The sequence below is a fragment of the Lactuca virosa genome, chromosome 2 (assembly GCF_052849685.1).
Source record: "Lactuca virosa cultivar CGN04683 chromosome 2, Lactuca_virosa_CGN04683_v6, whole genome shotgun sequence".
Taxonomy (NCBI): Eukaryota; Viridiplantae; Streptophyta; class Magnoliopsida; order Asterales; family Asteraceae; genus Lactuca; species Lactuca virosa.
This window is the reverse complement of record NC_136427.1, coordinates 296511705-296529008: the sequence shown is the minus strand read 5'-3', so window position 1 is coordinate 296529008 and position 17304 is coordinate 296511705.

Genomic DNA, 17304 nt, shown 5'->3' with positions numbered 1-17304 from the left:
ACCTCTTCAAGTGGAACCAAAGTTGGTCCAGCTGCTCCTTCTTCCAACCCGAAGGTCGTAGAGTGCTTCTAATACCACGACAAAGGGCATTGGAAACGAAGCCTCCCGAAGTATCTGCAAGATATCAAGGATGGGAAGATAAATCCATCCTTCGCAGGTATTTATACTATTCAATCTAATAGCTCATCACATGCTATGTCTTGGGTCCTCGATACAGGATGTGGTTTTCACATTTGTTCTGATTTGAAGGGTATAACAAGAAGTAGGGATGTGGAGCATGGGATGATAAACTTTATCATGGGGAATAGGAAAGCATCGCCTGTCACCAAGATTGGAGTTTACTCTTTAGTGCTTAGTATTCGGTTGGGTCTAGATTTGAATAATTGTTGCTATTCGTCAGAAATGACATGAAACAATATTTCTTTTCATGGCTTGTATAAACAAGGTTTTATATTTTCGTTTGATAATGAAAATGGTTCTATTAATGCCTTCTTTAATGGTACTTTCTATTTTGAAGCATTGCCTTGTAATGGTATATATGAAACTGTGATGGTTGTAGACAACTTAGGAAATGATGTGTTGCATATCGATTCTTCCAATAGTGTGGATAAGGCATGCTTGTGGCATTGTCGTCTTGGACATGTCAATAAGAAGCGCATAGCCCAACTCCAAAAGGATGGAGTGTTGGAGTCATTCGACCTTAAGGACGATGATACATGCGAGTCTTGTTTACTTGGAAAGATGACCAAGTCACCCTTCACTGGTACTTATGAAAGGGGTGAGGGTTTATTGGATCTCATACATACCGATGTATGTGGGCCCTTTATATCCACCACAAGGGATGCGAACCGCTTCTATGTGGCTTTCACCGATGATTATAGCATATATGGGTATATCTACTTAATCAAGCACAAGTATGAAACCTTTAAAAAGTTCAAAGAGTTTAAGAAGGAAGTGGAGAATCAGCTGGGCAGGAAAAGTAAGATGCTCCGATCTGATCGAGGAGGAGAGTACCTTTGTATTGAATTCCACGACTACCTCAAGGAATGCGGAATTGTTTTGCAATTGACGCTACCTAGGACACCGCTGTTGAATGGTGTGGCTGAGAGGTGCAATCGAACCTTGTTAGACATGGTTCGTTCCATGATGAGTCGTGCTTCTTTACCTATCTCATTTTAGGGGTATGCCTTAGAGACTGCTGCTCATATCCTTAATCTAGTCCCGACTAAGAAGGTTGCCAAAAGACCTCACGAGATGTGGACAGGGAAAGCTCCCTCGTTGGCACATATCAAGGTTTGGGGTTGCGAGGCAGACACTCACGACAAGCTCGAACCTCGTAGTGAGCGGTGTATTTTAATCGGCTATCCGCAGAAGTCCTTTGGATATCTCTTCTATAGACCGAGTGACAATGTTGTCTTCGTTGCGAGGAGAGGGGTTTTCCAAGAGTGAGAACTCATAAGCCAAGGGGACAGTGGGAGGCAAATTGATCTTGAAGAGCTTCAATAGTCAAACGATGAAGGAACCTCTAACACTGGCGCTCAACCCGAGGATGAAACTCCTGTTGAACCGATTGACGAGTCCCTACCTCTAAGACGTTCCAGTAGAGTTAGTGTTCCACCCGTATTATAGGGTTTCCATATAACTGCTGAGGGTGATACGTTTATTAGTGATAATACACTAATAAATTTGGATGAACCTAACACCTACAAGGAAGCCATGGCAGGCCCGGAGTCTGCGAAATGGAAAGAGGCTATGGACAACAAGATTCAGTCCATGTATGAAAATCAAGTTTGGAACTTGGTTGATAATGTGCCAGGTCGTAAGACGGTCGGGTGCAAGTGGATCTTCAAGAAGAAGACCAACATGGATGGGAAAGTACACACGTATAAGGCGCGATTGGTTGCGAAGGGCTTTACTCAAACTCCCGGAGTTGACTATAATGAGATCTTCTCACCAGTTGCGAAGATTAAATCTATAAGGGTTATGATAGCCATAGCTGCATTTCAGATTATGAAATATGGCAAATGGACGTCAAAACCGCTTTCCTTAATAGGAAGTTGGCTGAAGATGTTTACATGAGTCATCCAGAGAGTTTTGTCAATGCGGAGCACCCTAATAGAGTGTGTAAGCTTGAGAAGTCCATTTATGGATTGAAACAAGCATCTCGCAGATGGAATATTTGTTTCGATGAGAAAGTCAAAGAGTTTAGTTTTTCGAGAAGCGAAGATGAGTTATGTGTATATGTCAAAGCCAGTGGGAGTATAGTTAGCTTTCTCGTATTGTATGTGGACGACATACTACTCATAGGAAATGACTTCCCAACCTTGCAGGAGGTTAAGTCTTGGCTTGGGAAGTGCTTCGCTATGAAGGATCTCGGAGAAGCTGCTTATATTCTAGGGATAAGTATTTTGAGAAATAGGAGAAAGAGACTAATAGGACTTAGTCAAAGTACTTACTTGGATAAAGTGTTGAAATGTTTCAGCATGGAAAATTCCAAGAAAGGAGAGTTACCAATCCAAAGTAATACCAAGTTGAGTAAGACTCAAAGTCCGAGTACCGATGCCTAGATAGCAGAGATGAGCAGAGTACCTTATGCTTCTGCAGTTGGCTCAATCATGTATGCTATGACATGTACTCGCCCTGATGTGGCCTTCGCTTTGAGCATGGTCAACAGATATCAAGGGAACCCTGGTAGAGCACATTGGACTGCAGTAAAAAATATTCTTAAGTACCTTCGGAGGACTAACGAATGGTTTCTTATCCTCAGTGGCGGTGATGACTTGAGAGTGTGAGGGTATAGTGACGCTAGTTTTCTGACTGACCGGGATAATTTTTGCTCGCAGTCGGGCTGGGTCTTTACCCTGAATGGAGGAGCAGTGACATGGAAAAGTTCCAAGCAGGAGACCATAGCTGATTCAATGTGCGAATCAGAGTACATAGCAGCGAGCAAAGCGTCAAAGGAGGCAATATGGCTAAAGAACTTCATCGGAGACCTTGGAGTTGTACCGGCCATAAAGGAGCCAATGGAGATTTTCTGCGATAACAAAGGTGCGGTTGCCTTAACCAATGAACCGAGGGATCATGGCAGATCCAGGCATATCGACAGAAAATATCATTTCATTAGACATCGGGTAAAAGAGGGACTCCTCGTAGTGAAGATGGTATTATCAGAAGAGAACCCAACAGATCCCCTTACGAAGGGACTGATTAGGGTTAAGCACTTGCAGCACGCTAGGAGCATTGGGCTGAAGGACGATATTAGTTTTAGTGATTAGATATTTTTAGAAACTTCTAATAGATAAATTGTAATTAACATTTGATGATTAAATAAAGGTGTTTTATTTATAAGTAAAGTTATTGTCTTGTGTTAATTATTTACTATTGTTTCACTTTGCATGTTTTGACTTCCTAAATAATAAGATTACTTAAACTATCCGCAGTCGATCATACGTTGGAAGTAGGTATGAAAGAAGACTGTCATGAATTGGTTTGTAGATTGTCTAAGTGTTTAGACATAGCAAAGGTTTGCTGCAACATTCATGAGTGCTTATGAAATATGATTTGAGTATTGGATTAAACTCACATTCACATGAATCACTTCATGGAATTTAATCACGACTGATTGTAAGATGATAATATCATATAGTATTTAAACCTAGATATATGAGGTGTTGTTTACGAGTCGATTGTGCATTGATAATGTGTAAACACATCAGTAACTTGGTGTTATAAAACACATTGTTGTGTATGTAACACTCCGTCTACAATGGAGTAATAGAATAATAAATCTGGAGCCTCGAGATGTAAATTTATAATTTATATTATTTTATAATGGCCCTAGAATCCGTAATGTTTAGCAGGATGTTGAATTCGGGGAGCCAAACGATATAATTTAGACTTCCGGGGGTTAAAGTGTGAGTTCAGGGCTGGTTTGAAAAGATTTTTAGAAGATAGGGGTTGTTTGGTAAATTATGGATTGGATTTGAAAGGAATTTCCGAAGTCATGGTAGAAGGGGTAAAATATGGACTAAGTTTGAAATAAAAAGATAAAGCAAGGGCTGATTATGTCATTATGGGCGAAATTTTTTTGAGACAGGGTATTTATACCGTCGTCACCCGTCCGACCCTAACCCTAATCATTTCCTCCCAGCCGCCACCTCCTAGCCTCAGCCGCCGCCACCACGTCACCTGCCGTTTTGCCATCGAAACACCATCATCACTACGTCGTCGGACTTCGTGCATAGCCGGGGAAAGACCACCGAGATCAGTCGAGGGTAGCTGCACCGTTTGGAGATCAGAGAACCGTTGTCGTGATCCCTGCCGCCACTCCGAATGGTCGCCGACAATTGTTTCCAATCGTTGGGTTATCCGTTGCCGCCGTTTATGTTGTTGCTGGAGACAAAGACCGGCGATGGAACGTCGTTCAGTCGGAAATGAAGGGAAGTAAGTCGTAGCCGCCTACGCTGCCTTTTCCTCATCTGTGAAGCCGGAGAAACGAGACCATGGTGAGCCACCGCTGTGCCGCTGTTGTTGCCTCCGTACGCCACCGTGAGGTTGTGTGTGTGTGTTTATTTTGGGATTTGGTGTTGTATATTTTAATCGGGATGAAATAATGAAAAAGAAAACTCATAACCACTACCATGAGGTGGTGGCTGCCGCCACCAGCCGCCGTGTTGGGTGGCGGTGTGCCTTGTTTGTGTTTAGCTTGCTTCTGGATGCTTGGACGTAATTGGACTAGAACCATAACCACCACCGTGAGGTGGTGGCCGCCGCCATGAGCCGCCGTTGACCACCACTACCCGAGTGGTAGTGGGTGGTGCCCGACTTAGGAAAACCCTAATTGTCCTAATAAAACCCTAATGGGCCTAATGATTTAGCTTTTGGGCTTAATTGGATTGTGTTGGGCTGGAAACCCTAATTAGGCTTTGGAAAACCCTAATTTTGGAAACGTGTATTTTGGATTCGTCGGGACCCGCGTTTGGACCATTGGATTTGGGATTATGAATTAATCTCGACCACACTATATGATTGACCTAGTAGATTTATGGACTTAGTGGATTAAGTCCTTAATGGGTTAAGAAGTAACACTTAACCCTAATCGTCATTTTATGTGAAAACCCTAATCTTGTGTGGGCCTTAAGTTGGGCCATTCTATTGGGTTTTGGTGATTGGGCTATTGATGAGCCATCCAAGAATAATCATATGGACTAAGAATATATGGATAGGCCTTAGGGTAAGGACCATGTGAGGGTTTGGGTCCAATTTGGAAAATTGGGCCATAGATGGGTCATATCTGGGCCTTGAGGATTATGAGAGGTTAGACCATTAAAATACCAAGCGGTTGGACTGGACTAAATGGTTGGGACTTAAGATAAGCCGATGTAGAGGTTTGGGCCCAATTTGGAAAATTGGGCCATGTGTTGGGCTTTGGTCCATAGTTTGACTTTTGGGCCTTTGGATTGGGCCTTGGACTGAATAAAGCTAAGTTAGGGGTAAAGTAGTCTTTTACCGCAAGCATGGACTTATGGTTACGTATTGGAACCCAATTATTAATTGGGTGTCGTTTTGATGTTGACAGTTCGGGAACCTATCAACCAGCAGCCAGAGTTTTATAAGCAGGACTTCAGCAATGCGAGGTGAGTATCCTCACCATACCAATGGGTCGAAGGCACCAAGGCCGGCCCATTTTGTATTATGTGGTACACTAGTTGATGTAGTGATATGTGGTATGCCAGTTGGTTATATGTTATATGCTATGATATTTGTTTATGTGATATTTGCATGAAAGACCATGGGGGGGCCCATGACACTTGGATGTAAGACCATGTGGGGGAGCCCATGGCTTTTCAGGTAAAGACCATGGGGGATCCTATGGCCTTGGATGTAAGACCATGTGGGGGAGCCCATGGCTTTTCAGGTAAAGACCATGGGGGGAGCCCATGGCACATAGGTGTAAGACCATGTGGGGGAGCCCATGGCATCCTAGAGTAAGACCCTGGGAGGAGCCCACGTCATTCTTATATGTTTATATGCATTGTTTATGTGATATGTGGTATATTAGTTGATTATGCGATGTGTGATATGCTAGTTGTCTTTTTGATACTTGCATGAAAGACCATGGGGGAGCCCATGGTACTTGGATGTCAGACCATGTGGGGGAGCCCATGGCTTTCCAAGTAATGACCATGAGGGAGCCCGTGGCACTTAGGTGTAAGACCATATGGAGGAGCCCATGGCATCCTGGAGTAAGACATTGGGAGGAGCCTACGGCATCCTTATATGTCTATATGCATGGCTTATGTGGTAGAGGTAGCTTTACAGGTAATATGATATGTGGTATGTGGTAGAGGTAGCTTTATAGATAATATGATATGTGGTATGTGGTAAAGATAGCTTTTATAGCTAATATGATATGTGTTATGTGGATTGTGTGTGCGGTATACTCTGGGGAACTCACTAAGCTTTGTGCTTACGGTTTACAGTTTTGGTTTCAGGTATCAACGGTTTGGAAAACAAGGTCTCGGATTGATCGTAGTGCACACACCTATGATTTCCGCAATGAATGATTTTGAGATGAACTCTGATAAATGTTTTATTTAATGATGATTTGAAATGTTTGAAATAAATGGTAGCAATGTTTTAGCTATATTAAAAATGAAATTTTTACCCTTGATTTTTGGGTCGTTACAGTGTACGATTTGATGAATAAATAGTACAAGAATATAAGTCGAAGTTTATCTGTTCCTTTTATCCTACGAGGCTAAAAAGCGATATCTTGGGCTCCTCGATGTTTTTGTTTTGACTTATGTGTTGGGCCCGGTCAGGACAAAATTGATGTGGTCAATTAAGTTCTATGTCAGACAATTCATAGATTGAGAAACAAACAGCTGGACAATAAGTATGACTATGTTTCATGTAATTGTCCACACGATATCTTCAGAACGGAGGACTATACGATCCCTTATCTAAAGGACGTGTCAGAGTTCGACAGCGGCTTTTGAGAGCTACGATCGCTAATCGGATTTTGAAGTCGTACTTGCATTTATAGTTATTAGACTTATCCAAGTGGGAGACTGTTGGATTAGTGTCTAAGTCCATAACTATATTTGGTATGTACTTGACCCGGTTGTAGCATAGTCCTTTTGGGTTGCCTTCACCGAAGCAACTTTACTGGAAGAATAATAGAGAAAGAGGTTCTTATGGTGTATTAATATATTATATGAATAATATATTAAAAGAGAAATCATATTATTTAATTAACATTGGTCAAGAATTAATTTAGAATTGATTTTGTGGTCAAAAGATATTAATTGAACTAAGGATACTAGAATTGTAATTATAAGATAATTGGAACTTGGGTTGTGGATCCCTTAAGCAAGGGTGGACAAAATCCTTATGGATAGCCCATAAGATTTCGTCCAAGGGCTTGATTCTGGAAGATTCATATGGGCTGCTTAGGGCTTAAGCAACCAGGTTAGGGATTTGACTGAAACCCTAATTCTACAGCTATATAAGGACCCCTTGGGATAAAGAAATCGGCCACTTGAACCCCTAGAAGAGTTCCAGCCGATTTTGAGCCTTCATTCCTCTCTCTCTTGCATTCTCCAATTGCTTTGGTGTTTGTGATCTATTAGAGGCACAAAATTTGAGGTGCTAAGGTTCTCAAAAGCTCAAGATCTTCAAGCAACAATCAAAGGTAACATTCTTACTAGTTTGTTTATCTTGATTTCAATTTTGTTGTATGCAAGATTAGATTTTGCAAGTCTTTGAAAAATATTGCATGTACAAATAGAAAAACTACATCCAAGCATTAGCGTTTGCATGAACACCATATGAATGTTGTTTTGCTTATAACCCAATAGTTATGATCTGTCGAAATTTTGCAACAAAACCGGCACGACGCAGTGTATCGTAAAAAGTGAGTTTGTGATAAAATACTTTTTAACCTTAGCGATCTAAATGAAATTCGTAGTATACGTTAAACCGAGAGCGTGCATAAAAAGAACGTCCAAATCTGACTTCGTATGAGGAAGTTATGATTTTTCTTAAATTTAGCATAGTAGTGCACCGACCAGAATTCGAATTTTAGATCGATCGATTTCTAGCCAACACAACCTAAATGAGAATTGAAGATCTCATTAATAGGAACTCAACGATATAAAGACAGACGAAAACGGACGTCGGATGACAAAGTTATGAATTTTTAATAGACTTTATCTGTCTAAGCCTGTTAAAATATAACTTTAAAAATAAAGTCAAAATTAGCTGACAGAGTCTAAACGAAAGTTGTAGATCCCGTCGATACCTACGCGTGGACATAAAGAACGTCAAAAACGGAGCTCGTGTGCGAAAGTTACGGATTTTAGAAGATAATTAGTTTTTGGAGTAATTTGCGAGTGACACGTGGCACAATCCTGACCATTAATTCTTCCCCATGCCTTGCCACCAGATGGTGACACTTGGCACACCAACACGTCGTGTAGGGCTCTCAAACATGCCGTGTTGAGCTAATTCCCAGCCTATAAATAGAGGCGCAAATCTTCCATTTTCTTCACACCATTTCCCTTATTTCTCTCTCAACACTCCCAAACTATCCCTCCCCTTCCCTAGTACTTCCCAAGTGCTAGAGGCGAGTCCCGGAGCACCAGAAGGCTCCGAGAAGAAGAGCTTTCGGCTCAGAAGTTTTGCCCTCGTAGAGCCCGGCTCCTAGCTAAACCCCCTTATAAGTAAGTTATGCTTACCTTACTTTAAGTATAACTTATATTTAAGTTCATTATCGTTACTATGAACCTATAAACGGTAACCTTGTTCTGAAAATATTCGTTTATGGACTTCAGAGGCCAAGGCTAGGGATTTTTTGGTCTTTTATGTGTCTTGAAGTTTTATTCGAAGGGTTTTTGGGCCAGGGTGTGTCGCTAGAAGCGTAGGGCTTCTCGCCACCTTTGCGTGGATATAAAGCTCGTTGGAAACGGACCTCGGATAAGGAAGATATGACACTTGGAAGTTATTGGCATTAATGGTCCCTAATGGAAAAAGTTATCAAGGAAGGACCATGCATGCAAAGTGGAAGGCGCGTGGGTACGCCCAACGTATAAAGGGAAACGGTCGCGGGTGCCTTAGGCGTACGCCCAGTGTACAGGAAGTACGCCCAACGTACGTCCAGTGTCTAGAAACCCTAATTTTAGGGCCAACCACTATATAAAAAACATAATGGCTCAAACCCTAGCCTCCTTATCAGCCTCCCCAACCTCAAAGTAACCCTAGAACGCCTCATCTCTTCATCATTGGGTGATTTTGACTTCAAGAAGCTCATTTTAGTGGTGTAAGCTTGGAAGAAAAAAAGAAGAAGTTGGCAAGGAAGAACTTGGGAAGTTGGAGCTCATAGATCTGGAATAGCATCATCATTTGGAACTCTTTGGAGGTATAAAGTTCATAACTTTACTTAAGGGTGCTTAGATCTAGTGAGGTTTAGTGTTGAAGTAATTTTGGTCCAAAAGGTGGAAGCTTTATAGCCCAAATCTAATTTCCAAACCAAGGATTGCCACCCTTGGTGCTAAATGATTCTCTAGGTCAGAAAGTTGACGCCTTGATGGTCTTAATGGATTCATGTATGAGATAAGACCATCTTCATGGAAGTAATACATCATTTTTAGAGTTTGAGCTTGTTTGGTCCAAGTAAAGTCACCAAGTCAGTGACTTTATGGATTAGGATGTGGAAAAGGACCAGGATCTGTGATTGTAACTTCTGAAGTGAAGTATTAAGTACTTAATGGGAAAAGGACTTATCAGGAGGTTTACGTTGAGCGTACGTGCAGGTACGCCCAGCATACGCACCACTTAGCTAGTACGCTTAGCGTACGTGAATGTACGTCCCGCGTACTCTGTCAGTTTGGGCTTTGCATTATTGGGCCTCGGTTTGGGCCATGCTTGGGTATTTTGGCTTTAATGGGCCATTAGGAGTCAGTTAATATGGGCCAAGAACATGTTTTGGGCTTAGGGTAAGGCCCATTAAGGTATTGGGCCCAATGTAGCAAATTGGGCCATTAGTGGGCTTGGGAAGCTTATCTAGTGTTGGGCCTTTTATACTATGGTTTGGGTCTTGGATATAGACCGGGATGGACTAGGGGTAAAATGGTCATTTTACCCTAAAGAGAATTATTGGTTTTGGTCTAAGTGTTGTCTTGGTATTGGTAGCTCGGGGAGCCGAAGGATCAATAGTTCGGGATTTTGACAGATAGCAGCCAGAGGGATATCAGCAGGGCTTCAGCAGTGCAAGGTGAGTCTCCTCACTATGTGCATGGGTCTACGGCCACAATGTCGGACCATTATGTTGTGTATAGTAGGAAGAACCGGGGGTTAGCCCTAGGCATTTTATGATATATGTTCCGGATTGCGATCCGATTCCGGGCGAGGCCGAGGTATGTTAGTATCCTAGAGGTATTTGTGATTCTTGCATGTGTCGGTAGTATGATTCCGGACCAGGGCCCGATGCCGGAGCGAGTCCGATGTCGGGAAAGTCCCGATGCAGCGGGAGGGGGGCCAGTATGTGGATATATGTTTGGTATGTGGTAGATTGGGGAACTCACTAAGCTTCGTGCTCACAGTTTTCAGTTTTGGTTTCAGGTACTTCCAGTAGCGGAGGGAAGAGCTTGGGATGACTGCATGGCACACACCAAGAAGTTTAGCCTGGGATGTTTACTCTGATAAAAAGAATATGTTTTGAGATTATACTCTGGTTTGATATAACGGTTTTTGTTTATGTATGAAATGGTTGATAACTATGGTTTTTATTAATGATTTAAAACGAAATTTTTGGTCTGGGTTTTTGGGACGTTACATAAAAAATATATGTGCTAAGTATTATAAAATATAAAGTGTTATTATAATACATTTTAACTGCTCGTGGTACGGGGAATCTGGTTTGAAGGTCGCATAAGGTTGTTGCATTTCAGAACAGCTTAAATGCCAAAATGGTCATGCCCTCCGTTGTTTCATGTCTGCCCCCTGTCTGTACATAGTGGTTGAAAAGTATTGTTTAACACGTATATAATACAAGAAAAACAATATTACCTAGACTAATAATTAGTCGCAATGAATATTAGATTAAGATCTAGTGATAATGACGCTAGGTTTCGTCGAAGGAAAATAAGATTGTTAGAAGTGAAGGGTTGCCCGAGTTTGGAGTCATCACTTTAACAAGTGAGTGCATAGTTACTTTCAACTTACACATAGATATGAAGTATTTAATATAAATTACGTGTTATGCGTGCGTATTATCTGTGTTCTTGATATCTATGTTGGATGAACAAAATATACATGTTTTATTTGATTTAAAATGTATATGTATTTTATACCTATCATTATGTTAGGAAAGATGGGTAGATGAAATAAATGATGAGCGATGAAATAAAGTGATGAGAGGCCTCGATGTTTAAGTTGGTTTAGTCATCTAGCGGAGTATGGATGACGACCACAGACTATTCTAGACAGTCCAGTGGAACGCTAGCAGGCTCGCAACTTGTAGGTGCTTGTGAACGATGTGTTCCCCGGTGTACTCCATCCCCCTCATGGTTGCCCTACTGACATGTATTGCTGAGGAATCCCCTAAGCATTATTGTCATCCCAATGATGATCCTTAGGCTAGTTCACTTGAATTAGATGCTTTAGGGACATAAAGTGAGGATAACGGGAATGGGTAATCAGGTTAGACGATTTGATATTATTAATAAACTTAATTATTGTGGGTTGAAAACCTTATGTGCTCACCAGGCTTCTAAGCCCAACCCACTCATTTTCTTGCATTACAGGTAGTGGCAAAAGAGCACAGGAGTGTTGATCTGATGAAAGATCTATGGATTATAGGTCATTAGAATAATAGATGTTTTAAGGCATTTAGTATTTCTATTTATGCTTATGTACTGTATTGACAATGTCATCCCCGTGTTTTTAATATAATAAAAATCCATTCCTTCGGGAATGCTTTGATAAATTACTTATCATATTTTTGGGAACAGATTCCGCAACATATTTCTTCAAAAAGATACTCTAATTTTCAAATAAAGCATAAACAAATCGATGTTTTTGGCCGTGAATATGGGGATGTCACAGTTGGTATTAGAGCATTAGTTTAAGCGAACTAGGAATTTGTAGGATTTCTACACTTAAACTTAGGGGTTGTTTGATAGTTGTTGACTGAGTCAGATCGGACTGAGTTAGGGCTTGATTGAGTCTGAAGTTCTGATTGCATCGGTCTCTGACTGAAACAATGTTGTTTGATTACGCATCTGACTGACTATGTTGATTGTTGAAAATGTCTGTTTTACCCTTATGTTATGACTAGTACACATGTTGGTGACACATCATCCGTTGATTTTTCTGTAAAATTAATTAATTGTTTTTAAATTATTGTTAATATTATTATTATTATTATTATTATTATTATTATTATTATTATTATTATTATTGTAAAATTTTGTAAAGTCAAAATTATAAATATTTTAAAATATTCAGGCTTCATTCCTGTTCTATGATCGTGTTGATGTTCATGAATATCTTTCAACCACTACCATCGTCCACTATTGAGCACCATTGATGAACAAGAACAAAAATAAAAAGTGAAATCGATCGATTATAGATTTTATTTGATCGCAGATCTCATATTTGCAAGTTTGACCCCGTAGGTCCATAGTAAATAAATGAATTGTGCTATTACGAGCATTATTGAACCAAAACCTACTCCTATTCTAGAACCTACACATGAGCACAAAATTCTTGTTGATGACCAAGTGATCTTCAATCTAGGAAAATATGATGAAACTGTCCATCTCTTTGAGGATTCCCTTTCATCATCAAATGCACCAGCATATCCCAGAACCAACACATGAGCACAAACACAAACATAAACATCATTACAAGCATGAGCGTGAAAAACACCGTCACAAGGATGAGCATGGAGAAGCACCAACATAGAAAAGCATAGAGAAGTACCAACATGGATCAGATTTCATACATATATAAGATTTCTACCAACATGGAGAAGAACACGAAAATTCTTCAGATTTCTACCCCACATGGAGAAAAAACATCAAAAAAAACATGGAGAAAAAAACTGAGAAATTCATATATAATCTTATTTCACATATACATACATAATCTGATTTCACAAACAAAGAAATTCAATAGATTTTTCATCTGATTTTGTTCAGACATTTTATCAAATAGTTAACATGCATATCAAAACATTACACTGTGATGCTTCAAACATGTACATAAAATCTTATACAGCTCCAAAGTAGATGATATGAAGACGAGGACAACATCTAAGATAATACATGGCAGAATAATCAAAAAAATAAATACATACCTAGAAAAAATGGAACAAAAAAGGAGGAAAAAAATGGGATTTTTCTTACCGCTGGAAGGAGGTCGGAGCTTAGGTAAGGCGACGAAGGCGTTGGTCGGAGGTGAGAGGAACCAAGACAGATGTCGGAGGTAGTAGGAGTTGTGGAAGAAATTGCGATTGGGACAAGGAGAGAAAGAAATTACGTCAAGGCTACGAGAACGAGAGGGCAAATCTGGACAATATCTCAGTCAGCGTTTTTTTCAAGGGACCGAATAAGAGCTTTTGTGGACCGAGTAAGAGCCAATAATGAGTTATCAAACGCACTGACCCTGACTAGGTCAGACGATACCTCTTACTGGACTCAGTAAGAAGTCTATCAAACAACCCCTTAGAATGCTAAGCGATGATTGTGAGATGAGTGTCTGCTATATTTTAGACACAAGCACTAGCTTATTTTAGGAAAGATGCCTAAATTTCTCTTATGTGCTAAATGATTTATGTTATTTCTATAGGGATGTCATATATGTTATTATTTAATCGGATCTATGGTCTGTTGCCGACCGGATCTGGAAACCTTATCTGTTCAGATTTCTAAACGTTCGACTACGATATTAGAACTAGCATGTAACTTTTGGAGTGACAAGGAGGATTTAAACGTCTGTCGTAAATAAAGATTTAAATTCACCTAATTTGGTGTATAGATCAACATGGCAAGAACCCAAAGCGGATTTGGAAACGCTAATGGAGATGTTAATGCTAACCAGCGGCCTGTGATTGAGTGTGCACCAGAGGTAGCCGCTGCACCCGAGCCAATCATACTGGCAGGAGTACAAGCGATGATGCAAATGATGTTGGATCGTTAGATGGAAGAGACAAAGCGTCTACTCCAACAGAATAGGGATGAACCTATTGTGCCTGTTGAACAGCCTGACATGGATGAAGGTTAGTCAGAAGAAGGAAACTATAGTAGAACCGTTGGCCAAGCTGAACCGCCAGTGTTTGGAAGGAATAACCAAGATGGAGGGATTGATAGGGATGGTCGTATGTATAAGAACTTCTTGGGTTCCAAACCACCAATGTATTGTTTGAATCTGGAGAAAATTACTCCTTTATATCACATACATTTGGTGGAAGACTAACATTGCCTATAGATAAACTTGATAATGCTCTAGTTGTAGAAGTTGCCAGTGGAAAATTCATAATTGTTAGCGATTACATTAAAAACATCGTCATCGACTTGAATGGGAATAAATTCCACGAGGAGTTGATGCCCATTGACTTGAACGGTTTCGACATCGTGTTGGGAATGGATTGTCTTAGTACAAACAATGTCGATATATTATGCAAGAAGAAGATGGTGAGAGTAAACCCACCTGGAAGAGAGTCATTTATGGTGTACGGGGACAAACGTAGAGTGAATTCTGGAATCATTTCCCTGATGAAATCCAGAAAATGTTTGTCTAAAGGATGCACATCATACTTGGCATTTGTAATCGATGCAAAGAAGGAGAAGAATGAGATACAAAGAATACCAGTGGTGTGTGACTATCCAGAAGTCTTTCCCGAAGATATTCCTGCATTGCCCCCTGATAGACAAGTAGAGTTTCAAATAGACTTGTTGCCAGGATCGACACCAATAGCGAAACCACCATATCGGTTAGCACCGACAGAGATGAAGGAGCTTATGATGCAACTTCAGGAGTTGTTGGACAATGGTTTCATTAGACCTAGTTCATCACCCTGGGGAGCTCCGGTGTTATTCGTGAAAAAAGAAGGATGGAAGCATGAGGATGTGCATAGACTATAGAGAGCTAAACAAGGCAACGGTAAAAAACCAGTATCCATTACCAAGGATTGATGACATGTTCGATCAGCTGCAAGGTTCGAGCTATTTCTCAAAGATCGATCTTAAGTCAGGATATCATCAGATGAAGGTGAGAGAGTAAGATATTGAGAAGACCGCATTCAGAATGAGATACAGACACTATGAGTTCTTGGTTATGTCATTTGGACTAACCAATGCTCCAGCAGCATTTATGGATTTGATGAATAGGGTTTGTAAACCATTCCTCGATAAATCTGTGATAGTGTTCATAGATGACATTTTGATTTACTCAAAGAGCCAGTAGAAGCATGGAAAGCACCTGTGAGAAGTATTAGAATTTCTGAAGAAGGAGAAGCTATATGCAAAGTTCTCCAAATGTGATTTCTGGATTCGAGAAGTCCAATTCTTGGGTCATGTGGTTAACCAAGAGGGAATAATGGTTGACCCATCAAAGATTGAAGCTGTGATGAAATAGGAACGACCAAAAAGTCCCACCGAGATTCGAAGATTTCTGGGATTAGCTGGATATTACCAAAGGTTTATCTAAGGCTTTCTTTCGATGGTTTCTCCATTAACAGCTTTGACCTATAAAGGAGCTACATATACATGGAGTGAAAAACATGAAGAAGCATTTGAAAAATTAAATAAGAAGTTGTGTGAAGCACCGATCCTTTCTTTACTGGACGGAGTTGCAAACTTCGCAGTCTATAGCGATGCATTTGGAGTTGGGTTAGGTTGTGTTCTGACCCAGAGAGATAAAGTGATAGCATATGCATCTCGACAACTGAAAGAGCACGAGAAGAACTACACCACTCATGATCTAGAGTTGGCAACGGTAGTATTTGCATTAAATATATGGAGGCATTATATTTATGTCACAAAGTGCAAACCCTTCACTGATCATAAAAGTCTCCAGTATCTCTTTGATCAAAAGGAATTGAATATGAGGCAACGACGCTGGCTAGAGTTACTTAAGAATTACGACTGTGAGATACTTTACCACCCTAGTAAAGCAAATGTCGTAGCCGATGCTCTAAGTCGAAAAGTAAACTTGGAAAGGAAAAGGCCAAGAGCGTTCAGAATAGAAGTTGTCTCAATGATTGTGGAAACCATCAAGAAAGCTCAGTGAGAAGCTTTGGAGAAAAATGACCGAAAGGAAGAACGTTTAGGCAAAACGTTGGTATTCGGTACAAACAGTCAAGGACCGAAGGTATTCCAAGATAGAATTTGGGTGCCTAAGATAGGAGGAATAAGGGATCATCTGATGGAAGAAGCTCACAAGACCATGTACTCAATTCATCCCGGCAGCACTAAGATGTATACGGATCTGAAACCTTACTACTGGTGTCCGACAATGAAGCTCAATGTTGCAAAGTATGTGGAAGATTGTGTAACGTGTGCAAGAGTTAAAGCACAACATCAGAAACCATATGGGAGTTTAGAACCTTTACCTGTGCCCATGGGTAAATGGGAAGACATCACACTGAATTTTGTGACTAAACTGCCCAGGACGAAGAACGGTCACGACATGATTTGGGTAGTCGTGGATCCATTCACAAAGAGTGCAAACTTCATAGCAGCCAATGCGAGATGGTCTATGGATAAGCTTGCAAATGCTTACATGAAGGAGATAGTAAGACTTCATGGTGTTCCATTAACGATTGTATCAGATCGTGACAGTCGTTTCACATCAAGATTTTGGAAGAGTCTACAAGAGGAAATGGGTACGAAGTTGTGTTTAAGTATAGCCTACCCTCCGCAGACTGATGGTTAGAGCGAAAGAACGATTCAAACACTGGAAGATACGTTAAGAGCATGTACCCTAGAATTCCAAGGTAACTGGGATGAGCATTTACCCTTGGTAGAGTTTTTCTAAAACAATAGTTACCATTCGAGCATTAAGATGGAACCTTATCAAGCTTTGTACGGTCAGAAGTGTCGTACACAGTCTTGTTGTCTTGAGGACGGAGAAAATCAGTTTATGGGCCCCGAAATAATCCATCAGACTATTGAAAATTTAAAAGTGGTTCGAGAAAGGATGTTGGCAGCTCAAGATCGCCAAAAGAGCTATGCTAACAAGAAGCGACGACTGATGACATTCGAAGTTGGAGATTCGGTATTGCTCAAAGTCTCACCA